The sequence below is a fragment of the Procambarus clarkii genome, chromosome 67 (genome assembly GCF_040958095.1).
Source record: "Procambarus clarkii isolate CNS0578487 chromosome 67, FALCON_Pclarkii_2.0, whole genome shotgun sequence".
NCBI lineage: Eukaryota > Metazoa > Arthropoda > Malacostraca > Decapoda > Cambaridae > Procambarus > Procambarus clarkii.
In genome coordinates, this window is record NC_091216.1 from 28,906,515 (window position 1) to 28,926,807 (window position 20,293).

Consider the following 20,293-nt stretch of genomic DNA (forward strand, 5'->3'; position numbering starts at 1 on the left):
TTCAAGTTAACATTATCCAGCAATGACCGCGTTTATAATCTTTGACGTAAGGAACATGAACCTTTCAACAGCACAACTAATTGAGACTATCACAACGAGGTTATCTTGGTTATCTTGAGATGATTTCGGGGCTTTTTAGTGTCCCCGCGGCCCGGTTCTCGACCAGGCCTCCATCTGGTGAGGTGAGCATAGTTATGAACTCAAATTGGAGAGAACAACGCATATTGACGATTGGAGCAATGTAAGGGTTTATAAGAAAATGATAATGTACTCACGATAATGATAGTGATAATGATAAATGATGGTAGTACTCACCGAAGCCGCTTCCAGGATGAGTGCGTCCAGTCACATATAAACAAACGTACCTGTGGAGAAACGTGTAACTCAGTTATATATATATATGGCAACAAGGAATGTAGATTATATTCAGAATTCTTTATAATGTGCATATATGATATGTTTACACATGTATAATTATATAAGTAAATGCCCATGAATATGAATGTGAATGCATGAGTATATATATATATATATATATATATATATATATATATATATATATATATATATATATATATATATATATATATATAAATATATATATATATATATATATATATATATATATATATATATATATATATATATATATATATACATAAAAGAAAGACAGACACATATACGCCAGAAAACACACATATACACAAACCTCGCAAAAATTGAGTAAGCGTAATAATTATTGCATGAGCCAGCACGATGAATTATTAAGAAACCCTGACATAACATTGTGGGTTATTCCGCCGCTGTTCTTGTAGGCGAAATTATCCCGCAGATTATAAGCATTTCTAATGTTAATCCCAATAAAACTATCCAATTTGACAGTGTGAAATTTTACATGAACAGGTAGAAGCAAATTTTGAATTTCGAAGAGAATGTATGTGAGGCTAATTTCATTCATTTCTGGAATTGATAAGGTCAGTGTCCAAACGCAATTATCTGTAATTTAATATAAAAATCCTACCGTAATCTAAATTAGCCTTAGCCTCTCTCTCTCTCTTTCTCACTGCTCTGCGTCACACAATGTTTATCAGCCAGCTGATGTCTTGCTCCTCAGAGAAATATTTCATTACAGTTTTAAGGTTGGATGCTGCATCTTTTCACGTGACGTTTCGGGCCCAGGAGCTTAGGTCATCTCTGACTTGCTTCCCGAAATACCCAATTCCATCAGAGTTCCTTGGAGTACGGGCTTTCAGATACATGAAATAATTATAGGAAAATGTGTGGGATTAGATGTTTGTTTAAGATGATATATATATATTTATATATATATATATATATATATATATATATATATATATATATATATATATATATATATATATATACTGTTGTATTAGAGGTAGACAGGTGTGCTAGTATATACAATTGTTGTATTCTATTACAGCTCACAAGAACAGATGCATTCAAGTGGGTTAATAGACACAACTGTTGCATGCAGAGCTTGTTGCATAGGCATGGACAGAGACCGGGCCGCGGGGACGTTGATCCCCGAAATCAACTCACGGTAACGCAAGATTGGCGAATCTTATGAGCACGCTACTGCACCACGAACGTGATATATGAGGCTGCTAAAACAAAATGGCGGAAAAGGTGAAGTGTCCATATTAATGACATACTGGAGACGCCCATAAGTCTCCTAGCCCCCTGGTCTCCTAGCACCCGTCTCCTAGCACCCTGGTCTCCTAGCACCCTAGTCTCCTAGCACCCTAGTCTCCTAGCACCCTGGTCTTCTAGCACCCTGGTCTCCTAGCAGCCTAGTCTACTAGCACGCTAGTTTCCTAGCGCCCTGGTCTCCTAGCACCCTAGTCTCCTAGCACCCTGGTCTCCTAGCACCCTAGTCTCCTAGCACCTCCTTCATCTTGGAAAGACTATATATGATGTTCTTTGGAGACCTTGGACAGGATAGTGCTAGGACAAAGCGGTGTATTGCTATAATGATGCTAGGACAAGGCGGTGTATGATGCTAGGACAAGGCTGGTGAAAATCTTGGGATATCCCTTGAAAGGCTGGTGAAAATCTTGGGATATCCCTTGAAAGGCTGGTGAAAATCTTGGGATATCCCTTGGAAGGCTGGTGAAAATTTTGGGATATCCCTTGAAAGGCTAGTGAAAATCTTGGGATATCCCTTGAAAGGCTAGTGAAAATCTTGGGATATCCCTTGAAAGGCTAGTGAAAATCTTGGGAAATCCCTTGAAAGGCTAGTGAAAATCTTGGAATATCCCTTGAAAGGCTAGTGAAAATTTTGGGATATCCCTTGAAAGGCTAGTGAAAATCTTGGGATATCCCTTGAAAGGCTAGTGAAAATTTTGGAATATCCCTTGAAAAGCTCGTGAAAATCTTGGAATATCCTTGGAAAAGTCGGTATAAATCGCATCCTCTTACACCTTGAGTGGAAAAAAAAATCAAATTGGAATAAGCTAAGAGGATCGAATTCAGTTTCTATTTTCATGCAAAGACAATCCGAACCTAATAAGAAAACAAGGTAACTGGTTTACATGTCCCAAGGATCCCAGGGAAAGGTGAGGTAGTTGGGAAAAAAGGACTTAACAACAGGACCAAAGAGATGTAGAGTGTGATGGAGTCTTCAAGGAGGAGGCTAAGATAGATGAAGAGAGCAGCTAAGCCCTCCCAGATGAGATCAAAACAGATCTAGATATCTCTCAGGTATACAATGAGGAATTGGGATCTCACAGACCCCCATATCAGTCTCATATGTTGGTCCCTTGCAACATTCATGTCAATAACTCTGACACTTCTTGCAATTAAGACTCTTGTTCCATGTTGCAATCAATCGAAAACCGGCTCTGATGTGCCTCCTATCCTTACTAAAGCCAAACTACTAATCGCTTAATAAGTAGTTCTTTATCAAAGTGCTTTTTCCAACGTCTTCAACAATTGATAGGGATAATATTAGACCAACGTTCTCTTAGTGAGTTCTACCTGGTATTTAAGTGGAATAGTTCGATACTGCTCTGCTTCCAGGCTAGTGTGGCCATGGATAGACTTCTTCCAGGCTAGTGTGGCCATGGATAGTCTTCAATACTAGCCATGGATAGTGTAGCCATGGATAGTGTAGCCATGGATAGTCTTCTTCCAGGCTAGTGTGGCCATGGATAGTCATCTTCCAGGCTAGTGTGGCCATGGATAGTCATCTTCCAGGCTAGTGTGGCCATGGATAGTCATCTTCCAGGCTAGTGTGGCAATGGATAGTCATCTTCCAGGCTAGTGTGGCCATGGATAGTCTTCTTCTAGGCTAGTGTGGCCATGGATAGTCATCTTCCAGGTTAGATGTCCATGGATAGTTATCTTCCAGGCTAGTGTGGCCATGGATAGTCATCTTCCAGGCTAGATGGCCATGGATAGTGTTCAATACAAGCCATGGATAGTGTTCAATTCAAGCACGAAAGAGGACCTCAAGAGAAGGACTGGAAGAAGACGTGGACACCTTATATAAAAGCAACAAGGACACACAGGAGTCTGGTCCGAGGGCTTCATTAACATCTGCGTCCAGAAGCAGTATTTCTACTTTTTCCTTGTGGTGTAACAGGTAGAGAGGCGCCGGGTGCTGGGAAGGGGTCTGTATAGGGGAGGTGGGGGTAGAGACAGGTCTGGGTCTCTTGCTTGCTTCTTGCATGCATACAGGCAAGCAAGATGCATTTGGCATCCTTATATTATTATATACTTTGTTATTTATGTTTGTGATAGACAGTTTATCTAATTATTCAATTATAATTCTGTGAGCAGCTGCTGCTATTGTAATTATATATTTTTTTCTACTTTTCTATATTCATAAAATTATTTAATAGCAATAAAAATAAAGAATTAACAAGACTAATAAAAATTCTCATAATGTTAATATTAATAATAATAATAAATATTATTATTATTATTATTATTTTTATTAATATTATTATTAGAATAATATTTATTATTTTTATTATTATCTGTCATAATAATACAAATTTCTTCACATACGACTGACCACAATACCAGGTGTATCAGACGAAGCTGAACACCTGTGTAGTCGTGGTCACCATATATAAACACCTGCAGTTGTCGTAGGTCACCATATATAAACACCTGCAGTTGTCGTGGGTCACCATATATACACACACCTGCAGTTGTCGTGGGTCACCATATATAAACACCTGCAGTTGTCGTGGGTCACCATATATACACACACCTGCAGTTGTCGTGGGTCACCATATATACACACACCTGCAGTTGTCGTGGGTCACCATATATACACACACCTGCAGTTGTCGTGGGTCACCATATATAAACACCTTCAGTTGCCGTGGGTCACCATATATACACACACCTGCAGTTGTCGTGGGTCACCATATATAAACACCTGCAGTTGTCGTGGGTCACCATATGTACACACACCTGCAGTTGTCGTGGGTCACCATATATACACACACCTGCAGTTGTCGTGGGTCACCATATATACACACACCTGCAGTTGTCGTGGATCACCATATATACACACACCTGCAGTTGTCGTGGGTCACCATATATACACACACCTGCAGTTGTCGTGGGTCACCATATATAAACACCTGTAATAGTCATAGTCATCATATCTGCCTACCTGCAGTTGTCATTATCAACAAGTGAGGACTATCTGTACAATCATCATCATCATATATAAACATGATGCTACATATAACTCATTATAAAAACAATGTATAATAAAAATTCCATAATATCCAAACTTCAGGTGCCATACTTTAACAAGGTCTTAATATTCTCAATATAACTGCGTAATTGAATTTCCATTCGATAAAAAAAATCAGTTCAAGTTTTTTTATAGAATCAAATTTTTATCGCTGAAGATTTCATTCTTTTTAAACAAAAATGCAGTGAATGACTCAAGAGTTCGTTCAATAACAAAAATGTATTTTAATAACGACTGTCGTTTAACATAGAGCAAAGAAGAAAATTTAACTAGGTGCCTAATGCGTGCAGTGAATATACAGTGAGAACTTTGCTACATTGTGGCTTGAAGTCTAATTGAAAAATACTCCAACATTTCGGAACAATTTGTATAATTGATATTGCTTGTGTGTTAGTTGATATATGTAGATGGTGTCTGGGGGTGTTTTACACCACACCAGGTGTAGAGTTGGACCCTTAATGTGTGTGTGTGTGTGTGTGTGTGTGTGTGTGTGTGTGTGTGTGTGTGTGTGTGTGTGTGTGTGTGTGTGTGTGTGTGTGTGTGTGTGTGTGTGTAGAGCACTTATCGTGCTCAATGATACGAGCACACCTGTCATAATCTAAAATTTGCTAACACCTGTTTTAGTAATATTTAGGTTCACGTCCAACACCTGTAAAGGTTATATATATATCACCTTAGGCCACACCTGTTAAGATAACCACCAATCAACCTAACCGATGGAACACCCCAATCCCAATCAAACCTTCAAACACCTGGCCAATCAAACCTAACAGCCCAAGCCACATCCAATGGTGATCCCAAACCTCACGACAGACACTGTCCTCATCCCCTAATTAACTCAGCAATAATGAAAGAAGAACGGAGCTTCCCGTCTTTCACCTGTTTGACGGGCCAAGCCCCAACGGTGCTCAAACTTGTATGGAAATCGACTCATTACTTTCACTCAAAAAATTATATCAGTGACGATTTAGCTTTATGCCAGGCGGGAAAAAATAGACGCTAGATAATTCAGACTGTAAAAATGCCCGCTGTCTATTACACGGAGGAAAATAATGGTATTTTCTCAAAGCACTTAATGGATACAGAAAAAAATACCCAAATAAGAATACAGAATGCCCTGTGCAATATAAATTGAATGCAGTGTGAATATATATATATTGAATGCAATGTGCAAAATGAATTTTAAAGTACAATAGTACAGAAAATGGAATTAAAATGACCATACTAATAGTACTTATGAAGTGAACGAAAAATATAAAAATCTGTGAATGTAATGATATTGACGAAAATACTGACAGAAATAATAACATAGATAGTGATGATAAACACAGCATATTAGAGAAAATAACAATAAGAAATGATAACCAGCCGTAGATGATAACAGGAATGTACGATATCCCGAAAGCAGCGGCCGAAATTGCGGCGATGACCGCTACCACGCATCAGGATAGCGAGAGAGAGAGAGAGAGAGCAGAAGCAGGCTAAAACTGGTAGCAAGTCACATAGCCGGGAACAGAAGGATAGGAGGAAGAGAGAGAGAGAGAGAGAGAGAGAGAGAGAGAGAGAGAGAGAGAGAGAGAGAGAGAGAGAGAGAGAGAGAGAGAGAGAGAGAGAGAGAGAGAGAGAGAGGGGTTGAAGACCCGACGCACTAGCACCACCGGAGACCAGACAGAATGATAATGATGATGCTTACTGAAGAGTTTTACAGTTTGTTATGTTGAAATAAAAAAATGTCTTCAAAATGCAGCTAGCAATCTTTTTTCAGCGAGGGGGGGGGGGGGCGCTTCGAACCGGCGGCGGCGGTAGCGGCCGATCCTGTGTGCCACGACATGTGTGGTGATTGGCTGGCGACAGACACCTCCTGGTGAAGCCGAGAGAGCGATCCCTGCGCAGACCGCAGTATTCTAGACAACTCCCAGGCGCCCTCTGCTAGGCTGCGCACAGACACCAGCCTTCCCCGAAACTTATCTCTGGGACACGCTGCAGGATTTTACACTTAAGCCTTATCTTGTATGCTTAAAATGAATAATCAATGGTTTATCCTAGGATAAGTTAACAAGCGCAATGTGGTAAACCTTTTATTATGATAATATCCCTACCGGGCGTTTTTCAAAGCCGTCATCCACTCACAATCGGCTATTGAATTTGCTGATTAAAAAAAAAAAGCCAGCGTGGTAGTAAAAATACTATGACTTCCTACACCGTTTACAGTTTACAACTCTCTATGACAACCGGAGGGTCTACGGTGGCGGAAGCTCACCCACTAACGACCCCCAGTTATTCATAATTCACTCCAGCCTGCCACAAGGAGAAGAGCCAACTAGGTCTGAAAAGATGCTAATTCTACCGTCCAATCTTAATCCAATTTAGTTTGAAACCAGGAGCTAGCTAGCCTTGTCAGACCTTACTCTGCTGTAAACTACAATTATACTTGATTGCATCAGACAAAATTCTGTTATAAATGTCTGTGTTGTAATTATCTGTAATAACTGTATTTTCATTACATATAATTATTTTGCCAGCTTCTCGCTATATAATTCTCTGCTTCTGGTTATACATATGTATGTATGTATGTATGTATGTATGTATGTATGTATGTATGTATGTATGTATGTATGTATGTATGTATGTAGGAATGTACATGTGTGAGTGTGTGTGTGTGTGCATGCACTACTTTTCAAATTAGATTTAGCGGAAATCATACAAGATTTATCACGGGGAATCCTGAGTAACATAAGTGAAGCAGGATAACAGGATATATAGCTTAATGGAGTCGAAACACAGAGGCATTAAACCAAAGTAGGGATTGCAGCTGATCCATATGTCCTGTAATTACTACATGCAGAATTACTAAGGATTTATAGTAGCTCCTAATGCTCCCGCGTCCTCTTAACTGCTATCACGGCTCAGAATATATGCAAAAATTTCAGTGGCGTAAATGCATGTCGAAATATGCAGAGTAACTGTATTGTGATGCTGTATTTATGCTAATTTGCGCGCGCACACACACACACAATATATATATATATATATATATATATATATATATATATATATATATATATATATATATATATATATATATATATACATCAATATTGTAACTTTTTTTGTGTAATGATATTTTCAAATAAAGTTAGATAAACATACACACATACCAAAAGAATAGGGGTGGTAGGAGAAGAAAATATCAGTGTTCAGTGAGGATCCACAAGGTCTTCTCTGAGTACTCTATATTTTCTTCTCCGAGGCTATGGGGCCCTACACTTGCACCAGAGGTGGTACCCCTATTTTATATATATATATATATATATATATATATATATATATATATATATATATATATATATATATATATATATATATATATATATATATATATATATATATATATATATATATATATATATATATATATATAATTTTGGAGGATGTATGTCTGCAAAATACTATTAGATATCCACGTATCTGGTCTGTCTGCAGAACAAATTGTAGTAAATAATTTACATTTTCAGAGTAAAAAGGTTATGACGCACTGCAAGCTCTTGAAATTTACATCACAAATATAAGGATAAATCTAATGCAAATGCGTATATACTGAACAGAGGTAAAATTTTGTTAGATTTTCGTAAAAAAGTGAATATTATTGCTATTTTCTGAAGCGGGACAAATTCTACAGCACGAAATTATCTATATATATATATATATATATATATATATATATATATATATATATATATAAAAGAAAATGTCCTTTTGTCTGTCCAAGGTTGGAGGCCAGGCGTTTGGGGACAGCCTCACACAACTTTTGAAGATGACACATGGGTGCCATGGGAGTGTCATAGGCCGCAGTGCCCCCCGTTTAAGAAACATCGGCTTCTATAGCGGTTCACTGCGATTTTCTTGAAGTCTGCAATCGAGAATTTGTTTTCCAGGTAGATATTCAGCAGTTTCTCAGTTGAACGATATATTATATTTTCTGGGAGAAGAAAGGGTATTAAGTGAGAGAAAAGAAAATGGGTGAGAGGGTGAGAAAGGGAAAGAGGGAGGGGGTACGGGAAGATGACGGAAGAGAGGGATGATTAGGGAAAAAAGAGAGAGGGAAGGATTGGTGGAGACCCAAGCACAGCCGGGTACACTATTTAGTATATTAAGTAGAACCAAAATCTGCATATCTTACGTCATATCTTTCATGAGAGTTCAAACAGTTAATGATAATTTTTTACTAAATATATATATATATATATGTGTGTGTGTGTGTGTGTGTGTGTGTGTGTGTGTGTGTGTGTGTGTGTGTGTGTGTGTGTGTGTGTGTATGTACTCACCTAATTGTACTCACCTAATTGTGCTTGCGGGGGTTGAGCTCTGGCTCTTTGGTCCCGCCTCTCAACCGTCAATCAACTGGTGTACAGATTCCTGAGCCTATTGGGCTCTATCATATCTACATTTGAAACTGTGAATGGAGTCAGCCTCCACCACATCACTTCCTAATGCATTCCATTTGCTAACTACTCTGACACTGAAAAAGTTCTTTCTAACGTCTCTGTGGCTCATTTGGGTACTCAGCTTCCACCTGTGTCCCCTTGTTCGCGTCCCACCAGTGTTGAAAAGTTCGGCCTTGTTTACCCGGTCGATTCCCCTGAGGATTTTGTAGGTTGTGATCATGTCCCCCCTTACTCTTCTGTCTTCCAGTGTCGTGAGGTGCATTTCCCGCAGCCTTTCCTCATAACTCATGCCTCTTAGTTCTGGGACTAGTCTAGTAGCATACCTTTGGACTTTTTCCAGCTTCGTCTTGTGCTTGACAAGGTACGGGCTCCATGCTGGGGCCGCATACTCTAGGATTGGTCTTACATATGTGGTGTACAAGATTCTGAATGATTCCTTACACAGGTTCCTGAACGCCGTTCTGATGTTAGCCAGCCTCGCATATGCCGCAGACGTTATTCTCTTTATGTGGGCTTCAGGAGACAGGTTTGGTGTGATATCAACTCCTAGATCTTTCTCTCTGTCTGTTTCATTAAGTACTTCATCTCCTATTCTGTATCCTGTGCCTGGCCTCCTGTTTCCGCTGCCTAGTTTCATTACTTTGCATTTACTCGGGTTGAACTTCAACAGCCATTTGTTGGACCATTCACTCAGTCTATCCAGGTCATCTTGTAGCCTCCTACTATCATCCTCTGTTTCAATCCTCCTCATAATTTTTGCATCGTCGGCAAACATTGAGAGGAACGAATCTATACCCTCTGGGAGATCATTTACATATACCAGAAACAGTATAGGTCCAAGGACTGACCCCTGCGGGACTCCACTTGTGACGTCTCGCCAATCTGAGACCTCACCCCTCACACAGACTCGTTGTCTCCTGTTGCTTAGGTATTCCTCTATCCACCGGAGTACCTTCCCTCTCACTCCAGCCTGCATCTCCAACTTTCGCACTAGCCTCTTGTGTGGCACTGTATCAAAGGCTTTCTGACAATCCAAAAATATGCAGTCTGCCCACCCTTCTCTTTCTTGCCTTATTTTTGTTGCCTGGTCGTAGAATTCAAGTAACCCTGTGAGGCAGGACCTGCCATCCCTGAACCCATGTTGATGCTGTGTTACAAAGTTCCTTCGCTCCAGATGCTCCACTAGTTTTTTTCGCACAATCTTCTCCATCAGCTTGCATGGTATGCAGGTTAGGGACACTGGCCTGTAGTTCAGTGCCTCCTGTCTATCCCCTTTCTTGTATATCGGGACTACGTTAGCTGCTTTCCAAGTATCTGGCAGTTCCCCTGTTGCCAGTGATTTGTTATACACTATGGAGAGTGGTAGGCTCAGTTCTCTTGCTCCTTCCTTTAGAACCCAAGGGGAGATTCCATCTGGGCCTATAGCCTTCGTCACGTCCAACTCTAGTAAACACTTCCTTACTTCCCCACTGGTAATCTCAAACTCTTCCAGTGGTTCCTGGTTAGCTACTCCCTCACTTACCTCTGGAATTTCTCCTTGTTCTAAGGTGAAGACCTCCTGGAATTTCTTATTCAATTCCTCACACACTTCCTTGTCATTTGTAGTGAATCCTTCCGCCCCTATCCTTAATCTCATAACCTGTTCCTTTACTGTTGTTTTTCTCCTAATGTGGCTATGCAACAATTTAGGCTGAGTCTTTGCCTTGCTTGCGATGTCATTTTCGTATTGTCTTTCTGCCTCTCTTCTCATCCTGACATATTCATTCCTGGCATTCTGGTATCTTTCTCTGCTCTCCAGTGTCCTGTTATTCCTATAGTTTCTCCATGCCCTTTTACTTTGCTGCTTAGCTAGCCTACATCTTTGATTAAACCATGGGTTTCTCATCTTCATTTCTCTGTTTTCCTTTTGGACTGGGACAAACTTGTTTGCTGCGTCCTTGCACTTCTGCGTGATGTAATCCATCATATCTTGGGCCGTCTTTCCCCTGAGCTCTGTTTCCCATGCTATATCTGTTAGGAATTTTCTTATCCCCTCATAGTTTCCCTTTCGGTATGCTAACCTTTTGGTTTCGGTATCCCTCCTCGAGTTCAATAACCCTTCTTCAATCAAGTACTCAAACACCAGTACACTGTGGTCGCTCATTCCTACTGGGTCCTCAAAACCCAGGTGTATGTGTGTGTGTGTATGTGTGTGTGCGTCTGTGCGTGTGTGTGTGTGTGTGAGCGCGTGTGTGTGCATGTGCGTGCGTGTGTGCATGTGCGTGCGTGTGTGCATGTGCGCGTGTGTGCGTATATGCGTGCGTGTGCGCGTGTTAATGTTCCCACGTGCACGCAGCCTTACATGCGAGTATTTTTCAAGCTTTGATTTTTTTTCTTAAACGACATGAGTCATGTAACATAACACCGATTTAAATAAAAAATTATGCAGTATTTTTAATCATATTTTTTGTTAATAATGTATCTGTTTAGAAATAAGCAGATATTTTTGTTATCATGTAAAAGACTGATATCAATCGTCTTGTGTTACAGGCTGCTATACTTTCGTAGATAACATAATATTATTTATTAATTCTGGAGAGAAGTGATAGGGAAGGGTTTGAGGAGAAAATGGAATGCGGAACTTTGAGAAAGAGGATAGAAGGAGAAGGAGAAGGTAGAGGGGGGGGGAGGAAGAGGGTGAACACGTGGAGAAAGATGGAGAGTGGAGTTGGGATGGGAGATAGAGAGATTGGGGGAGAGACCCGGGCGCCGCCGGGGTACCCACCCCCCCAGTTAGCTATATATGGAAGTGTATACACAACTATTATCTTTACTAATAATTATAGTCATTGATATGGGTTATATGTATATGTGAAAATATTAAAGATATGATTTCACAATATATTCATTCATTTACAAAGTGTGTCCCCTAATCGGCACAGAAATAGAGAGAGAGAGAGAGAGAGAGAGAGAGAGAGAGAGAGAGAGAGAGAGAGAGAGAGAGAGAGAGAGAGAGAGAGAGAGAGAGAGAGATAAATCGGTGAAGGGACAGAGACAGACAGCTATAGGCCTGCAGAGACTGGGTCGACAGGGCAAAGAGAGACACAAAGATTGGCAGAAAAACACAGAGACAGACAGACAGAATTAGGGAGAGAAGGTGGAGAAGGGGGGGGGAGGATGCTCAAAGAGAAGGAAGAGAGAGATACCCCTGTCACTGCCTTAATATGTGTATATATATATATATATATATATATATATATATATATATATATATATATATATATATATATATATATATATATATATATATAATATTGTTAATTTCCTCTATTATTTATACATACTCAATCCCCAGATATACACATTATCCCCTGATATGTATACCATCCTATCACTCACGTCATATACACGTTCAATACATACAACACTACACCCTTAAAGGTCTTGCGTTTTGAAGAATACATGGTTACAATATCTGGCTATTTTAATACCCAATAGCCCAAACGGTACATAACATAACCGACTTGTCGAACGACGCATCGTACCTGCAGGATTTTCTGCCACAACAGCACATGTATGTGCGGACGTAGACACAAACACACAAAACATACAAACACTGTAATTGTCACTTGAGGATTGTTTCACAACACGTGGGGTCAACCAGTCTGTAGTGACGATATCTGGTTAGGCCAAACCACTTCAAATTATACGTGAATTTGGGCCATTTGATTTTCTCAGTATCAGTCTTGTGGAGAGTTTCTAATGTTTACATTTCCCCACAAACGTGATATTCCTGTTCCTATTTCTCTCTCTTGATAGTATATACACACACACCTGCTGACTATAGCTATGACTGCAGCACGGGGGCTACTCTATATACCAGGCAGGCCCACGCACAAGCGGCCCATGCACACCTGACACTTTCCACAATATGGTAAAGCAATACATTTTTACCCCTTAATTGGATTTTATTTATCACTCTCATATCGTTGTCGGGGTTCACGATGTTGGATATATGCCCTTGTTTTGTTTGTGCTGGTTCTCTTTAATATAGTGAGCTACTGGGGGTAGGGTTGACGTGTGTGTGTGTGTGTGTGTGTGTGTGCGTGTGTGTGTGTGTGTGTGTGTGTGTGTGTTCTCATCTAGTTTTGCTGGCCTGGTCGAACATCTGCTCTTAAGCCCCGCCTTTCGACTATCATTAATTCATTGTAGTTACTATTTTCAATCGTTTTCTTATATATTTATATTTAAAACTGTTGTCGAATTCGCTTCTACAACTTTCTCATCTAGTTCGACCACTCATTACAACACTAAGACTGAATCTAAGACTGAATAGTGAATTACAACACTAAGACTGAATCTCAGTGAATCATCTGTTTCCAGTTTCCAATTATATCCTCTTGTTGAACTGTTCCTTATATTTAAAAGGGCTTCTATATAAAACTGGTGAATCCTCCATAAGTATCTAGTATGTCGTTATCATGTGTGACCTATTCCTTCTTTCCCCCTAGCGTATGGAAATCCAGCTCCCAAGGTTTTTTATTTATAGCTCAGTCCCCTTAGCTCAGGAACGAGTCATGAGTCAATTTTTTGAACGTTTTCTAACTTTATTATGTGTTTCTTTAGGTAGGGTTCCTTGCATAACCAATAATAGCATACTATAATTGAGTATGCTTCCCTGAAGCATACTCAATAATAGATCTACCAAAGGATGAAAACAGTGATGTATGTATGTGTGTGTGTTTGCGTGTGAAAAAAGCATGGAAGAATCAGCATGAAGTACAAAATATCTCGTGTTGTATTTCAGCAAAATCACATTGAATTTGATGTTTTTTTTCTACAAAATTACACAGATGTTGTGCTGTAAATAAGAGTCAGGTCGGCGGGCATTAAAGTTTTAATGGTGCATAATAAAATAAGTGAAAGAACCGGCAAATGTATGATATCATACCCAAACCGGCATATGCATGACTACATACCCTAACCGGCATACGTACATACATATATATATATATATATATATATATATATATATATATATATATATATATATATATATATATATATATATATATATATATATATATGTCGTACCTAGTAGCCAGAACTCACTTCTCAGCCTATTATGCAAGGCCCGATTTGCCTAATAAGCCAAGTTTTCCTGAATTATTATATTTTCTCTAATTTTTTTCTTATGAACTCATAAAGCTACCCATTTATATTATGTATAAGGTCATTTTTTTGTATTTGAGTTAAAATTAACGTAGATATATGACCGAACCTAACCAACCCTACCTAACCTAACCTAACCTATTTCTATAGGTTAGGTTAGGTTACGTAGCCGAAAAAGTTAGGTTAGGTTAGGTTAGGTAGGTTAGGTAGTCGAAAAACAATTAATTCATGAAAACTAGGCTTATTAGGCAAATCGGGCCTTGCATAGTAGGCTGAGAAGTGCGTTCTGGCTACTAGGTACGACATATATATATATATATATATATATATATATATGCGAACAAGCCTGAATGATACTGATACAAGCCTGAATAGTTTGATATATATATATATATATATATATATATATATATATATATATATATATATATATATATATATATATATATATACATACGTGTGGATTGCCATTGTGGATTTACTCTAAGTTAGTGTATCACTGAGTAGTGTATCACTGAGTAGTGCACCCTAGATTAGTGAACTAATATGTAGTGTGATAACAGGTATAAACTAACTATAAACCTAAGGTTTAATAAACACGTGCAAGATGAGTGCATATATATATATATATATATATATATATATATATATATATATATATATATATATATATATATATATATATATATATATATATATATATATAACAATAAATAGTAAATTTAACCACTATTTTGGAAGAAGACAAGAGACGTATCTCTGAAAAAACTCCCTGGAGAACTTTAGACCAAACTAGACACCCAACCCACATATCTGAAAGCAGGCGAAGACGTTTTGGTCGCTCGTGCGAAAAGTTCACACGACTTAATAATGGTCCAGGACGGATCGAAACATCGTTACTGCCAATATTTTCATACGTGTGGATTGCCATGACACTATGTAATGTGCTGCATTTAAATACAATTTTTGTTTTTGAACTTTTGAAAAAATATATATGAACATATTTTGTTTACTTAGATGATAGACATTCTCCTTGCATATCATTATTATTTTACCAACAGGTAATTTGGTTTTAAATATAAGAGTGAAAAGGCACATTTTTGCAATAGAGATGACATTAAGAGTCTTGACTCTGTAGATGGTACATAGCCTTGGGTGTTTCTAGAGCCTCTGATAGGGTCAGGCTCTAGAGAATTCATATACATTGTTTATCTTATTGGGGAAGATTGAAATTTTCTGCCTTTTTGAAAATTACTTAACCCATTTTTTCAGAACGTCTCCAAAAAAATCATTCCTCCTGCAGAGGTTCCATAGAAACAAGTGTACCCCAAGGTAGTGTGGCTCTGTAGTGTACTACAGAGCTAAATGTACTAAATGTACTCCATTTTAGTACTCCCTCAGAGTAGAGTAAGTAGGGGCATTTTACTCTCGGGTAATATTGTCCAGAGTAATTTATTCGCCATTTTAGGGTACAACTTTTGATACTTTACTCTAAGTTAGTGTATCACTGAGTAGTGTATCACTGAGTAGTGTATCACTGAGTAGTGTATCACTGAGTAGTGTATCACTGAGTAGTGCACCCTAGATTAGTGTACTAATATGTAGTGTGATAACAGGTATAAACTAACTATAAACCTAAGGTTTAATAAACACGTGCAAGATGAGTCAGATAAATGCATTGCATCGCACATTCATAAATGAAATGTATAACTTCTTTTAACTCTCAAAGTAAATCAATCGCTATCGTACTTGTCTTTGATCTGGGCGTCTTCCTTTTCGATCTAATCTACAGTTGTTATCCAACACATGAGAACCCTTCCTCTTACTTAATCCGTTAAAAATGCGACGAAGTAGGAACTACTTAAACGCCATAATATTGACGTTGTATCGGCATCGATATGTTAGGTTTTGGTTTATTCCTTTCTAGTTAAGCAAAACTGTTTTTTTCAAGGAGTGACAAATCAAGAGAGAACTGAGGCCGAGACTCCGAGGCTGAAGCAAATATTCTACAGCCATATTAATACACAAGAGATGTGGCTGCTCTATATGTTTTCTGCAGTACACATAGAATGTGTAGCTCAGCCATTTAGCTTTCCTACATACTCCTCCGTCATAACCAGGTAAGAGCTGTCACTATGTCACAAACTCTCACAAGTCGAGCCTGGCCTCGGGCCGGGCTTGGGGAGTAGAAGAACTCCCAGAACCCCATCAACCACGTATCAACCAGGTATGTGACTTATCATGTAAGGGCTCCCAACGCTTCTCTCACATTGAATAAGTTAAGCTTAGAAATATTGAAATGGCACAATATTGTACTCAAATTTCTTGGTCAATAATTTCACCTGTTTAAATAAGCTATACACATGTCTATTAAACAGTATTTCCAGGATAAAATATTATCTGCTTGATGACCAGTACTGCACAGTACTGAGCTGTGCTATAAAGTACCAAAGTAGCACATGGGGTTAAAATGTGTGCTAGAATGCTAGAATATGTATCTACAGCATATGGGTTCATATGTGGGATACAAACTGTCAATATCACAAATAGTTCATACATAGGGTACAAATTCCCTTATATATATATATATATATATATATATATATATATATATATATATATATATATATATATATATATATATACATATACATATATATATATATATATATATATATATATATATATATATATATATATATATATATATATATATATGGCACAACCTGTGAATTCAGCACATATGTGAAGTACAGAGATGTAAAGAAAAAGGTGTCACTATTTATACATATTGAATGCATTAACGAAGATGGGCAGCAATGGTCAATTACCCATTGCAAATGTTGTGTGTTATTGTCTAGAGACTCTGAAGATATTAAATAAACATGGACTGGAATCAAGGAAAATTCAGCACTGCTAAACCCTTTGCTAAATTTATACCAAAAAAAATATTAATTGCTACACATAATCCTTCATCTCTGTGACACCAGTCTCCTTTAGCCTCCCCTCACCTCACCCTCCCATTATATCCCCCTTTCCCTTACACCCCCTTACCCCTTAGATGCTCAGTTCTCACCTTTTCCCCCCACGCCTCTCTCTCCCTTCCTTGCCTTATTAACCGCCCTTATATCACTCATTATTTTTTATTATACCTCTCTAAATAAGGACGACAAGGCAGGATGTATAGTGAAGGTATATACACTGACACTGTAGATATTTTTATATGTATAACTTGAAACTTTGAAGAATAACTTGAAACTATTATATCTTAGAAATGGTGGTCCGGGGTATCCTAAGAGTGTACATCTAGAATGAATAGTGAGATCTGCTAGCTAAAGGCAACTGTTTTTCTCTCAACGCACCAGCTAGAAGAAATAGGTGCGTGTGTTAGCTAGAAGGGCAAGTCTAGACAAATAAGTGGTGGTACGTGTAAACTGAGACGGAATCTCTAGATAACATGGTAATAGTACAAGTTTCCTAGGAGTATATGATGAAACTTGTTGCCCAGACCACACACTAGAAGGTGAAGGGACGACGACGTTTCGGACCGTCCTGGACTATTCTCAAGTCGATTGTGAAAATGGTCCATATATCGACTTGAGAATGGTTCAGGACGGACCGAAACGTCGTCGTCCCTTCACCTTCTAGTGTGTGGTCTGGTCAACATTCTTCAGCCACGTTATTGTGACTCTTCGCCTTCATATGATGAAACTTCATAGCCAGATTTTGCCTTAAGAAATAATTATTTTCATGATAGTAATGAAAATATTTGCAATAAATTTGATGTACAATTGTACAATATATATATATATATATATATATATATATATATATATATATATATATATATATATATATATATATATATATATATATATATACATTTCATATGTTCTGTTCACTTTAAAAGAAAGTTCAAATTAATTTGTCTAACTTCTTATTTACCTGTTTACTTGGCCTGATACTAATAGATACGCTCCGTTGATTTCGTCAACATTTTCAAAGTCAGAGATGAAATGTATACGAGGTAGTTTGAGCAACTGAATAATAATATAACTAAGTAGGAAGAGGTGCAGTATGATGTTACAAAGGCCAATAGGTCTTCTGCGATTTCCTTACTTCCTATGTTTGTATGGTGGCTGAGGAGGGCGTGTACTGGACCCTTGATCTTGTAGATGGTATATTGTCCCCTGAGCGTGAGCTGGTTGCTAATAGTTGGCTGAGATTGTTTGATATGTAGCACTTCGGCAATGTTTAATCTTCTCTTGTCTTTGTATCTGCCGATTATTTCAGTATTGACAGTTAGGCTATCCCTGAAGATCTGACTGTGTGAAGAAATTATTTGTTCTCTGATGGAGCCTTGTTTGTGCATTGGTAGGTACCTAGAAAGAGATGTTGTTTTGCCTATATTCTGAGAACGTTGCGGCTGACAGTCTCCAAGTGGACATGCGAAGGCATAGACGACATTCGTCTCTTTCAAGGGGTTCATTTGGTGTTTGGAGAGTTCTTCATGAGCAAGTTTGGACGTCTTCTTGCGCTTGTAGTAGACTGTCAAGTAATTCTTTCGGTTAGTGTCAGTAAGAGTCAAGGTTCTATCTTTGTCTTCCTTGTCCCTTTCCTCCGTTTTGTGAGCCGTGGAAAAGAATTTCCTGAAAAACAGTTTAATATATAAGATACTATTGAGTTTCCCGTTACGTCGGAAGTAGCATGATGGCTCATCTTTTTAATGACGACATATCCATTACAGTATGCGTTATTGACTAGGGTAAAGCTCTGTAGAGCTTTACTCTACAGAGTTCCTCGACAATCTGCTTCCAGCTGGAGCTGTATGTGAGAGCACGGTTGACACGGCGCCAAAATCACTCCGCTTGTGTCAGGACTCTAAGGTACATTCCTATGTTGGTTCCCTTAATGTAGAGTACAGTGTGAAAGCCACCATTCATTTCCAAAACTCTAATATCTACTAAATTCGGCAGTTTGTAATAGTTTCGTTCTTCCTGATTACAAAAGATGTTATCCATTTCTTATCTTCTTTTGCAAGCTCTACGCACTTACAACATTGGATTCCTTTTTTACAATAGATTCATAGATTTCAAGCCAGCTTGAAAATACAACTCAAAACATTACAATAATTATAAATTCTTTAAAATCTTATTCAATCCTGATTTTCCAATTGCTTAATATCTCTGTAAGAACATGGAGAATGTCTCTCTCTTGGAGAATATTTCTTGATACTTTCATTCTATTAAACTTCCAAAATAATGATATTCTCTGAGCAAGCGAACGAAATAGGGATATACGAATGTTGATTATTAAACACTATTGATGTAATATATAATTTTAGCATATTATCTGAGCCTCAATCTACAAATTCATTTAGCAGCTTACCTAATTCTGAGATCCACGTTAAAGTTGCTTCCCAGCCTCTCCATAACATAAAATAAGAAGGACTAGTCAAGCTCTCTGGTACAGTTCATTTAGGTACTCCATAGCAGGTTACATCAGAGCCGTGATGTTACTGCTGTGGCTGGGAAGTGCATCCAGAGAATGGTGGTGAAAAACCCACACTAGAAATGCTCTAAGGATGGAATGAACATAACGTTGTACTCTGCCGACTAAGAAACATCTTGGAACCTTCTTTCAGAGACAAATGTATACACTGTGTTTCACTTTATGACTCTAGAATGTCGAGAGCGTTTCACCACTGGGATTCAAGAGCGTCAAAGGGGTTCAATGTTTGATTCATGGACAAGAATAGGGGGTTCCATTTTGTGATTCAAGAGTAAGAAAGATTATCCACTTTGTAAGTCAAAGAGTACCAAAGAGGCTTCCTCTTGTCACTGAAAAGTACCAAAGGGTTCCATATGTACTTGTTTCATTTCAAGACATTTAAAAGTTTTAATATCACTTTTTTAAGCACTTTGATGCGAAACGTAAGCACACACGCAATAGCTAA

The 20,293-nt window shown here is 38.3% G+C and overlaps 1 protein-coding gene across 2 annotated transcripts in view; it reads right to left on the minus strand.

Annotated features, from left to right (window-relative positions):
• The window catches only part of LOC138355470 (uncharacterized), a 550,270-nt gene extending 530,210 nt beyond the window's left edge, over positions 1 to 20,060 (minus strand). Inside the window, exon 1 of one of the 2 annotated variants that reach the window (XM_069310584.1) lies at positions 19,726 to 20,060. The gene's annotated coding sequence lies outside the window, so the exon portion shown is untranslated. The remainder of the gene's footprint in view (positions 1 to 19,725) is intronic. The other variant, XM_069310583.1, reaches the window with a different exon arrangement.
• Positions 20,061 to 20,293: the final 233 nt, after the last annotated feature.